This window comes from Ranitomeya variabilis, chromosome 1 (genome assembly GCF_051348905.1).
Source record: "Ranitomeya variabilis isolate aRanVar5 chromosome 1, aRanVar5.hap1, whole genome shotgun sequence".
Lineage (NCBI taxonomy): Eukaryota > Metazoa > Chordata > Amphibia > Anura > Dendrobatidae > Ranitomeya > Ranitomeya variabilis.
The window spans coordinates 401,190,871-401,202,692 of NC_135232.1; positions in this window are offsets into that span (position 1 = coordinate 401,190,871).

Genomic DNA, 11,822 nt, shown 5'->3' on the forward strand with positions numbered 1-11,822 from the left:
AAGGGATCCCTTTAAGAGTTAACCCTGATCGGATTGTAGCAGCAAAAACATCAGAAGGACAAACAGTTAACTATATACATGTTCAGAAGATCAGGACATTTACTTGAACCAGTCAGGGGGCAGCACCTGCGGAGGCAACCCCTTTGGATATTGCCCACCGCCTGGTACTGCTTAAGGGGGAGTATTGTCCCATCTGGGGGTCTGCGTACCCACTGTCTTCCGTTCTGGGGCAGCTGGAGCACCGACCACCTGGGAGGACGCCCCCTTGGCCACGACAGTGGTTGAGGTGACAATGTTGCAGGTCGTGGTTTTAATGACGGTGTACGTCGGAGTGACCTCGGTGGTCTTGGTGACGATCATGGGCTGACCACGAGGGGGCACCTTTGCCACAGGGGTCAGCTTCACTGGCACCTTAGTCGGGGGTGTCACGGGGCTCTGCTTCTTGTGGACATTCAGGGCGAACCACCCCTTTTCCCCAAAGTGCCTGGTGTAAATAACTTCGTCCCCCGGGTAGAGATCCCGGTCTGGGTGGCCCTCTCTGAGATGAGACTCCACATCCCGTCGGTTAACAAAGACTTCGGCGTACAGGCCCGGCTCTTTGATAAAGCCCCAGCCTCCGCGGAGCTTGAAGGCGACAACGGTGCCCTGCCTGCGCGGGGCCTGGTGAGCGATGGGGTCCTTGCGGGCCCGGTCCTTGACCGCCAAGTCCTTTTGGTGGTAGGCCTCTAGCCCGGCCTGGTACGCCCTTTCTCTCTCTTCCCACTGCTGTTCCAGCTGGACCTGGTATTCCTCCCAGCTCAGGGCCTGTACCATCTCCCCTTCCTGTGTCTTCACCCCGGGGAACCCCATGAGTTCGGGTCCTAGGTTCACCAAGCGGCATACTGTACGCTCCGCATGGACCTCACTCAGCGGGGTAATTGGTGGAATCGGGGCTTTCAAGAGGTGTTCCATACCCGTCGCCTCCTCCCACGGCAACAAGCGCTGGAGTCTATGGGTCCCAGGGAGAGGGGGTGCCGCAACGGGGCCTATCAACAGACCCTCAGCCAGCGGGACAGGGTCGGCGGACTCACCAGTCGGTGTGTGCCCTTCCTCCTCGGTCGGCTCCGCTGGTGGTATGGTCAATGGGAGCGTCGGCTGGGGTTCCGGCAGCAACGTAGGGTCCGGCGTTAGAAGGTCCTCCGCTGGCGTCTCCGTCCGTAGCTGGAGGAGTTGTTCGATCAGGCCCTCCATCTCCATTTGCAGGAGACCGGTCCCGATCACGGAGAGCTGGCCACTGTGCTCGTCCGGGTGGCTGGGGAAGTCTTCGGCTTCAACCCCGCATTCCTGGTCTGAGCGACTCGTCATGGCGTCCTCCGCATGGGTCGCTTCCTGGTCTTTTTCCCGCTCTCTCCTTCGTGGGCGGTTTCATTTTCTCTGTCTCCGCCCACCATTGAGAATCAGGAGGCGGATCTCGGCTGCTGACGGACACGTCCTCACAGTGCAGAAATATTTAGACTGGACGGCCATTGTCTTTCGTGCTCTTCAGCTGGTCTACGCCTACTCCACGCCCTTCTTCTTCTCCTGCGCTCTCCCTAGTGCTGTAATGGCGGCTGGTTTTGGCGGCAAATGGCAATCCACAGTCTTTGCAATAAGTCACAGTCCAAGTATAATAAATCACAGTTCCAAGGCACACATGACCTGATTCTTCAGGCTTAAGTAGATCCTGTTCGTGACGCCAAGTTTGCAGCGCCCCCACTGTCGCAGGGCCGAGGGGTACCCGGCACCGGGTCTCTGAGTTTCTGTTCTGGAGTTGTCACGGTGGCTAGACCCGGTCCGTGACCCTGCTGAGGGGCGTACAATGAAGGTGGAGGTATGGGATGTCGTTATGGTGCCGGTCGCAGTAAATAACGAGGACACCAGGTTGCAGTCTCTTTACCTCTTTACTGAAGGCTTCTGGATCCTCAGTCCGGAATACGGTTAGCCAGGCTGCGCAAGTCCGGCCAGTCCGATGGCACCTCCAGAGTTCCCTTTACAGGTGGAAATCTGTGCCTACCTTCTAGCGCTTGTGTGTTGCGGTCCTCCCCTGCTGTGCTTACGGGATAGTCCCCACAACTGTTGTGTCTGTTTCTCGTGTTCCCTCACAACTGGATTCTGATGTTCTTCTTCGTCCCCCAGATGATATGGCTAGGACGCACCCGTATGACGGGTAGGCTCGGAGCTCTTCCTGGACCCTAGTGTCGCCCTTCTCCTAGTGTGCCCCCCATGTCTTCATAGGTGATTGGTGTGAGACAGCCCGCCTATAGCTGACTGTCCTGCCGTAGGTTTTAAGTATTGCTTGGAGCCTGATACTTCCTCGGCGTTCCGGCCACCGGCTACGCACCTCAGTAGGATGTTGCCTCGATCTTACAGCACGACTCCCACTGGTATTTCTCCTTGTTGCGTTGATCTCGTTTCTCACTCAGCACAATATACCTCGCTTCTTGTCCTTTCTTAGGGTACCGCCGCGATCAGGTGCAGGTGCGGTCCCGTAACGTTCTCTCTGTTCGCTAGGCCTCTGTCAGGATCCCACCCCTGACAGGGACCCCTCTGATTCTTCCCCTACAACACCCTCTGCCACAAGGTGTTGCCTGGTTCCAACCCAGTCAGCTTTCTCATCTGACTTCCTATCCAACCCCCAGTTTTACCAGACTGTTAGGAGTGGCCTAATGCATAGTGCCCTTAGCTCCCCCTGGAGGCCAGACTGTGAAATGTATTGGTGTCTGTGATACCTGGTCAGATGAACTCCTTCAGTGCCATCAGACGTACCATAGCCCCCCTTAGTGGCGGAGCAACAGTACTGCAATGACCAGGACTCTGGGGCGCTGCACACACAGCTCTGCACCGTGCCCTCTACACACACTCACAGCTCTTCACCGTACCCTCTACACACACAGCTCTGCACCGTGCCCTCTACACACACTCACAGCTCTACACCGTACCCTCTACACACACAGCTCTGCACCATGCCCTCTACACACACAGCTCTGCACCGTACCCGCTACACCCACTCACGTCCCTGCAGTGTGCACTCTAAATCCACGGCTCTGCACTGTTCACTCTACACACACCACATAATGTACACAGCTTTATGTAGAGTATATATGGAGTTAATTTGCCGGTTAATAGCGTTTGAATGCTGACCGGCTGCCATACTGAAACCGTGGCTAAAGGGAAAAATATTAGATTTATTCCTACCAGGAGCCGCTGACTTTGGGTGCAGTCACACGGCCGTATTACTTGAGCGAAGATCATATAGCAATTATTGGACTGGCGGTCGGCTCTCCTGACCTGAGTGTGATAGCTGCATAGAAACACACGCTGTCACGGCCTGCCTGAGGATTGCAATGTGATCCTCGTGTGAGTAATACAGCAGACTGACTGCACCCCTACAGTCATACAGTTATGCCGGAGTGGCTGCACTCATCGCTGACAGCACTGTGAGCAGCGGCTGTAAACACTCCCCCGCACTCTCAGTGACAGCTCGCTCTGCACAGACGCACCACACCGCGAGCTGTCAATCTAACTGGTGCTCACAATGCTGTGAGTGATGACAATAGCTGCGTTCCTGGAGTTAGGGTATGTGCACACGTTGCGGATTTTGCTGCGGATCCGCAGCGTTTCTGCAGCTGCGGGTCCGCAGCAGTTTCCCATGAGTTTCCAGTTCATTGTAAACCTATGGGAAACCGCAATCCGCTGTGCACATGCTGTGGGAAAAAACGCGCGGAAACGCAGCAGTTTACAATCCGCAGCATGTCACTTCTTTGTGCAGAATCGCGGCGATTCTGCACACATAGGAATGCATTGATCCGCTTACTTCCCGCATGGGGCTATGCCCACCATGCGGGAAGTAAGCGGATCATGTGCGGATGGTACCCGGGGTGGAGGAGAGGAGACTCTCCTCCAGGCCCTGGGAACCATATTTGTGTAAAAAAAAATAATTAAAATAAAAAATAATGATATACTCATCTTCTGATGGCCCCTGAAGTCCTCCCACCTCTCAGCGCTGCACGCGGCCGTCCGGTCACAGGGTTGCTATGCGAGCAGGGCCTGCGATGATGTCTCGGTCACATGACCGTGACGTCACGAAGTTCCTTCTCGCACAGCATCTTTGGAACCGGACCGCCGCGTACAGCGCTGAGAGGTGAGTATATCATTATTTTTTATTTAATTTTTATTTTTTTACACAAATATGGTTCCCAGGGCCTGGAGGAGAGTCTCCTCTCCTCCACCCCGGGTACCATCCACACATGATCCGCTTACTTCCCGCAGCGCCGAGGAGATTGGGACGTCAGTGGGTTAGTATAACCATTTTTTTTTATTATTTTCAACATTAGATCTTTGCAGCATCAATAGTAAAACAAGTGCAGGAGTAAACCCGCAGCGGAAACAGCAAGACAAACCGCGATAAATCTGCAGGGATAACCACAGCGGATTTGCCCTGCAGATTTATCAAATCCGCTGCGGGAGAACCCACAGAGGACCCTTCCTACGTGTGCACATAGCCTTACAGGGATAGAAAAAAAACAGAATTTCTGCAAAAAATGGCTCCATCCTACAACAGACCTTCACAGGCCATCACAGCAGTCCTGTGCCAGGGATTATTGTTTGGGGCGGCATAAGGTACAGTAGCTGGACCCCTCATCTTTATGCCAGGCACAATAACAGCTCAGTGTTACATTTATTTGGTTGTGGAACCAGTAGTACAGCCATTTCTCCAAAGAGTTCAGGAGCCGTTTTCCACATGATAGTGCCTGGGCACATATTGATCATGCTACTGTGAGCAGCCTGCGTGATCAAACATGCTACCATGGCCTGCCGTGTCTTGGACTTTTCTCCGATTGAGAAATTCTGGAATACCATTGGTCTGCAATTGCAAAGGGAGCTGCCAGCAGGGGATCTTGATGATTGTGTTCCCAAGTGCACTCAGCAGCAGAACCTTCCTTAGACAACCATTAATAACCTCATTGATAGCAGCCAAGGCGTGTAAGTGCGTGTAGTTCTGTGGGCGGGGCTCATATTCGATAGTGAATAAATCATGATGCTAAACAAATGATAAAAGAATGGAAACACCATTTGCATATCATTAACATGTCCATCGATCCTATGATTTCCATAATTCCATGACTTTTCCTTGGTGTTGCAATTCCAACGTTGAGGAGTGTACAGTATATACAAGATATCTTACTTCATCGGATGACAGGGTTTATGATGTTCCAAACATTAATTTTCTAGCTGGTGATAAGGCAAGTAATGATAGGATGAGGACGAGGATCAGTGATGGTCCTAGCAGGACCCATGGTAGCAATCTCACCACTGCATACCAATCATTTTTATGTATACTGTCTGTGATTCTTGTTTGTTATTAATATGACTGTTCTGGGGTTCACAGTTTAGCTTATGATTTTCAATAATGTACTGTCAACGAAAACTGTCGTCAATTATCAGCTAGCCAATTTGACTATTTTACCTGCCTTTAATTTCCCATTTGCACCATTTTCCTTGGCAAGTTGACAGTCTTGTCATCTTTTACAGCACAGTTACAGCTTATAAGGGAGTTTTTAATTGTGAACCATCAAAGTATCAGAGATACAATAAAGAAATAAAATGTCTCCAATAAAGTAATGAAGAAAGCAAATGAAGTGCTCAACTTCTGTGTCAGGACTCTGAACATTTTTTACCTTTTGTGCATTACTGCCCTTTTTCAAGATGGCGTCTTTGGTCTCATGTGCACTGTGTCTTCCTGCTATAAATCTCCACCCCAGCCTTCAGTCTGTGCTAGAGTATTCTGCCTTGCATCCAGTTCCTGACCTCTGATTACTCCCTGGCTATATACCTGCTCCTGTGAACCTGTGTGGTAATCCTGCTACTCAGCTCTGAGTTTCTGCTGCATACACCAGTTCCAGTAATCCTCCTTCATCTGCTGTTCGTGTTTACTTCCATCTGCATTTGCTGGTCATGTAAGCTGTTGCTGCTTTGCAATAACATGAGACTATTAACCAGGCCTCCCTCGTTGAGCTAAGATATGATTTGAACTGCCTAATAAGCATATCTATCTGTGCCTGGACTGAGACAAGGATTTATTCGTGTCAAATATCCTCAAGAATAACTGTGCTTCATAGACTTTCTGCTTGATTGCATTTTCCTCTGAAGTTTCCTATAGACTGCTAAGCTGCGTTTATTATATTTGCACCAAGTGTTGTTTACTTGAGTTTCTCTCTGCACCTGTTTGAATCACCGTGTGATAATATAGACTTTACCACTTATAAAACTGTGTCCTGTAGTTGTCTTGTTCCACGCAAAGAGTCTCCTGAGTTATCCCCTATCATTATTACAGGATACTCTAGCCTAAAAAAAAAAAAGGAGACTGCTGGAACAATGACTGCAGAAAGCAAATTAGAGCAGGTGTTTTCCATAATTAGATCACTGCAGAAAGATGTGGAAGGTGTGCAAAAGAAGTTTGGAAGCTTTGAACACAATCAACAAGTGTTTGGACAAATCAAAAAGCAAACAGAGGGCTGCCGCGCTAAAAACACATGTGAACATATAAACATATATCAGTGCCCACCTTACAATGTCTGCGACCACGCGTGCCTGCACAATCAGGAATGTTGGAGCGGCACTGGTTGGTGTGTGCCCGAGGAAGCTGTTGTTGCAGCTGGCTGAATTGGGTCCACAGAAGGGGAGCGTCCTCCCTTTACACCCCAGCTGACTCCTGGATAGTGACTGCGATAGCCGGCAGTTTGCCTCGGCCGAAGGCGCCGCCGTGTAGTAGCGTGGTGTGTAGGGGGCGTGGTTAAGCGGTGACGTCATCTGTCCGTGAAAGACGGACATGTACAGGGGCCAATGACCGACGCGTTTCGAGGGAACCGTCCCTCTTTCTCAAGGTTGTGGTCCCTGTACTACCGCTGGACCTTTATACCCCCACGCTTTTCCTACTAATGTGCCAATTTACCTAAACTGACTGGCAAATGGCATATATTACGCTGATAGCCAGGCTACCTATTGTAAATAATACACTGTCACTAGAACACACTACCCAAAAAAGAAACAGCTTACACAGTTTAGGGTAATAGGACAGCGCCAGTGTAATTTCTGTTGTATTTAAGTGTTTGGACAAACTTTGCAGAACTTGAGCAACCGCATGGCAGCTCAGGAAAACAAACTTGCTGGCATAGAGTCCCAGTATGGACGGGCTTTTCAGGAGATACGCACGCAAATAGCTGCACATGTGACTTTACCCTCTGGGCAACCGCCACCAGTTGGCCCACCTAAGTTGCCCCCATTCAGATTTAATGGTGATCGCCACAAATTTCGTGGCTTTGTGAATCAATGTATGCTATATTTTGATGTGCATGCTGACCGTTTTCCTACTGATATATCCAAAGTATTGTGTGTAATAATGCTACTGACCTCACGAGCGCTCGCCTGGGCAAATCCAATGATTGAGTCTCGTGACCCACGGTTAAATGACTTGGATGATTTCTTGGCCCCTATGGCATTAATGTTTGATGACCCTAATCGACGTGCAACCGCTGAATCTGCTTTGTTGTCTTTACGCCAGGCTAAACGTTCTGTTATTGAGTATGCCACTGAATTCAGGAGATTGGCGGTAGATACCAATTGGGACAGTTATGCGCAATTGCCTATTTTTAAAAGGGGTCTGTCTAGTATTGTAAAAGATGAACTAGCCCGCTCTGAGTCACCACAAGAGCTAGAGACATTTATACATCATTGTGTGCGCATAGACATTCGCCTTACTGAGCGTAGGCAGGAGAAATTTGCTGCATATAACCGTGTTTCTAACTTTTCCCTTCCTACCAAAGAGCCTGCAGGTAAAACCTCTCGGGAAGTGGAGGAGGTGCCCATGCAAACTGATTCCGTTCAGAGGCACGAGATCAATGAGCGCCGGGAGCATCACCTGCGTGAAAGTCTATGTTTCTACTGCGGCCAGTCTGACCACTTCTTGATCAATTGTCCTAAGTGTCCTAGACGGCCTAACAAGGTGCTAGCAGCAGTAGGGGAGTATGACAACTGTGATGATGAATCTGACATCTCTGAATGTAGCTTGCCTTTAAACGCTGTATTCCATTCACTTTCTATGACTTCACCCCCCAAGGAGCTTAAGGAAACGAACTCTCACTGTTCTCTCCCTATTAAGATCCTGTGTTCAGGACAGTGGATTTCCAGTGCAGCTATGATTGACTCTGGTTCAGGTGGCAATTTCATGGATATCGCATTTGCCAAGGAACATGGTATTGAAATTCAGCAAAGAACCTCTCCAATTACCATGGAAACAGTGGATGGGTCACCTTTAATCTCTGGGCCTGTGGATCAGGAGACCGTACCCCTTGAAATTTTGTTGGAGCCTAATCATCAGGAGCAACTTTCTTTCTTGCTAATTTCTTCTAATTTTCCTGTGATTTTAGGCATTCCTTGGTTGCGTTCTCAGAACCCAATTATCAACTGGGAGACCAAGGAGATTATCTTCCCAACAAGGAGCAACTCAGCGTTAACAGAAGCTGTCCCTGAGTCCACGGCTATGGAACCACATGTACAGGTACTGTATTTTCTTTACCTCCAGCTTATAAAGAGTTCTCTGACATCTGTGACAAGAAGAATGCAGATCAGCTTCCTCCACACAGGCATTATGACTGTCCCATTGAGCTGCTTCCTGGGGCATCCATTCCTTTTGGTAACGTATACCCTTTGGCGGCACCTGAGCTTCAAGCCTTAAAAGAGTATATTGATGAAAATCTGGCCAAAGGCTTCATACGTCATTCTTCCTTACCAGCAGGGGCACCTATCTTTTTTGTAAAGAAGAAGGATGGGACCCTGAGACTCTGTGTTGACTACCGAGAACTCAATAGGGTAACCGTACGAAACCGTTACCCTTTGCCTCTGATTCCCGAATTACTGGAAAGAATCCACCATGCTAAGTTGTTCTCTAAACTAGATCTTCGTGGGGCTTATAATTTGGTGCGTATTCTTCCAGGGGATGAGTGGAAGACAGCATTCAGATGCCGGTATGGACACTTTGAATCTCTTGTGATGCCCTTCGGGCTTTGTAACGCCCCTGCAACATTTCAACACCTTGCTAATGACATTTTCAGAGATTTGTTGGGCCAGTTTGTAGTGATGTATTTGGACGATATACTAATCTTTTCTGACTCTCTACAGGAACATGAAGAACATGTCAAAACTGCTTTAAGACGTCTGAAAGAGAACCATGTGTATATTAAGCTGGAGAAATGCGAGTTCCATCGTTCTGAGATACAGTTCTTAGGTTATATCATCTCTCTTTCCAGGGGCTGAACATGGAATCTGGTAAGATTCAGGCTATCCTTGACTGGCCGGTACCCAAGAACGTTAAGGAGGTCCAACGTTTTATTGGTTTTGCACATTTCTACAGACGCTTCATTCGAAATTTTTCTGATATTGTCCGTCCCATTACTTCCTTGACAAAGAAGGAAAAGCCCTTTAAGTGGTCATCAAAGGCTCAAGAAGCCTTTGATCGGCTTAAAGTCTGTTTCACATCAGCACCGCTGTTGATACACCCAGATCCAACACTTCCTTTCATTGTGGAGGTGGACGCTTCTGATAATGCTTTGGGGGCTATTCTCTCCCAAAGAACTGGAGAGAAGGGTCTGCTACATCCTTGTGCTTTCTTTTCCCGTAGACTAACCTCAGCAGAGAAGAATTACGACGTGGGAGACAAGGAATTACTGGCTATTATTGCGGCTTTCAAGGAATGGAGGCATCATCTGCAAGGAGCTGCACAACAGATCATAGTGCTAACTGACCATTGCAATCTAGAGTTCCTTAGATCCGCTAGATGTCTTTCTCCTCGTCAGGCTCGTTGGAACTTATTTTTAAATCAATTTAACTTTGTTATCTCGTACCGTCCAGGTTCTCGTAATGGGAAGGCTGATGCTTTATCCCGAATCCATGCTGCGGATTCCGTACCTGGAGCCCCGTCCAAGACCATTCTCTCTGATGCCAATTTCATAGGAGTTATCTACGATCAGGACTTGTGGAAGGAGTGCAGGGAAGCCTATGAAGGTGATGTATTTCTGGCCAACCCACCTGTGGATATTAATCTTGTCTTTAAGGGTGTCATGTGGTTCAGAGATCGACGTATCTACGTCCCGGAGGTCGTCTGTCTGCAGATCCTCAAGTTGGTACATGACTCCAAATTGGCTGGTCACAGGGGGGTGCAGAAGACACAAGAGTTTCTGAGCTGATTCTTCTGGTGGCCAACTTGCCTGAAGGATACCAAGGACTATGTTCTCTCTTGCGAGGTATGTGCCCGTTACAAGACTCCTCATGTGGCACCTACGGGTCTTCTACAACCATTACCTGTTCCGTCCCGCCCTTGGGGGTCTATATCAATGGACTTTATTGTGGAGCTGCCTACATTGGGGGGCATGAATACAATCATGGTGGTAGTTGATCGCCTGACTAAAGCTGCTCATTTTGTTCCGTGCACCGGCCTCCCCTCAGCTAAAGATACAATGAACTTGGTTATACAGAATGTCTTTCGGTTGCACGGGGTTCCGTTTAGATCATCTCTGACCGTGGAGTACAGTTCACTTCAAGATTCTGGAAGGGGTTTTGCTCTGCACTCAATATTAATGTCTTTCTCTCTTTTGCTTACCATCCCCAGACAAATGGTCAGACTGAGCATACCAACCAGACGCTGGAACAATATCTAAGATGTTATGTCAGCCATCTCCAGGATGATTGGTTGGAGTTGTTGCCGTTAGCCGAATTTTCATATAATAATTCTCAGAGCGCCTCCACTAAATTTACACCTTTCTTTGCCAATCTGGGTTATCATCCATGTATTTTACCTACGTCTCCAATTAATTCTCCGGTTCCGGCAGTGGAGGAAAGGCTGACTGCGATGAGACAGAATCTGGAGGTTCTGAAGGAATCCCTGACCACAGCTCAAGAACGTTATAAGAGATCAGCTGATAGATTCCGTAAACCTGCACCCATGTTCAAGGTAGGAGATTCCGTGTGGTTAGCAACTAAGAATCTGAAGTTAAACGTTGCTTCACAACAACTTGGACAGAAATTCATTGGCCCTTTCAAGATCAACGGTATTGTGAGCTCTGTGGCCTGTCGGCTGAAGCTGCCTAGGACAATGAAGGTACACCCAGTTTTTCATGTATCTTTAATAAAGCCTGTATCTCCTGATACCTTCCAGGGACGTGTTGTGCCACCTCCGCAGCCTGTGGTGATTGATGGGCAAGAACAATTTGTAGTGGAGGAAATTCTTGATTCCAGGATTCGCAGGAATCGACTCCAATATCTGATAAGATGGCAGGGATATCCCCCTGAGGAAGACTCTTGGGAACCTGTGGAAAACATCAATGCCCAACAGAAAATGTCTCGTTTTCATCAGAGATTCCTTGAGAAACCAGGTCCAGGATCGTCCTGAGGCCGCTTCTAAGGAGGGAGTAATGTCAGGACATTTTTTACCTTTTGTGCATTACTGCCCTTTTTCAAGATGGCATCTTTGGTCTCATGTGCACTGTATCTCCTGCTATAAAACTCCAACCCAGCCTTCAGTCTGTGCTAGAGTATTCTGCCTTGCATCCAGCTCCTGACCTCTGATTACTCCCTGGCTATACACCTGCTCCTGTGAACCCGTGTGGTGATCCTGCTACTCAGCTCTGAGTTCCTGCTGCATACACAAGTCTCCAGTAATCCTCCTTCATCTGCTGTTCGTGTTTACTTCCATCTGCATTTGCTGGTCATGTAAGCTGTTGCTGCTTTGCAATAACCTGAGACTATTAACC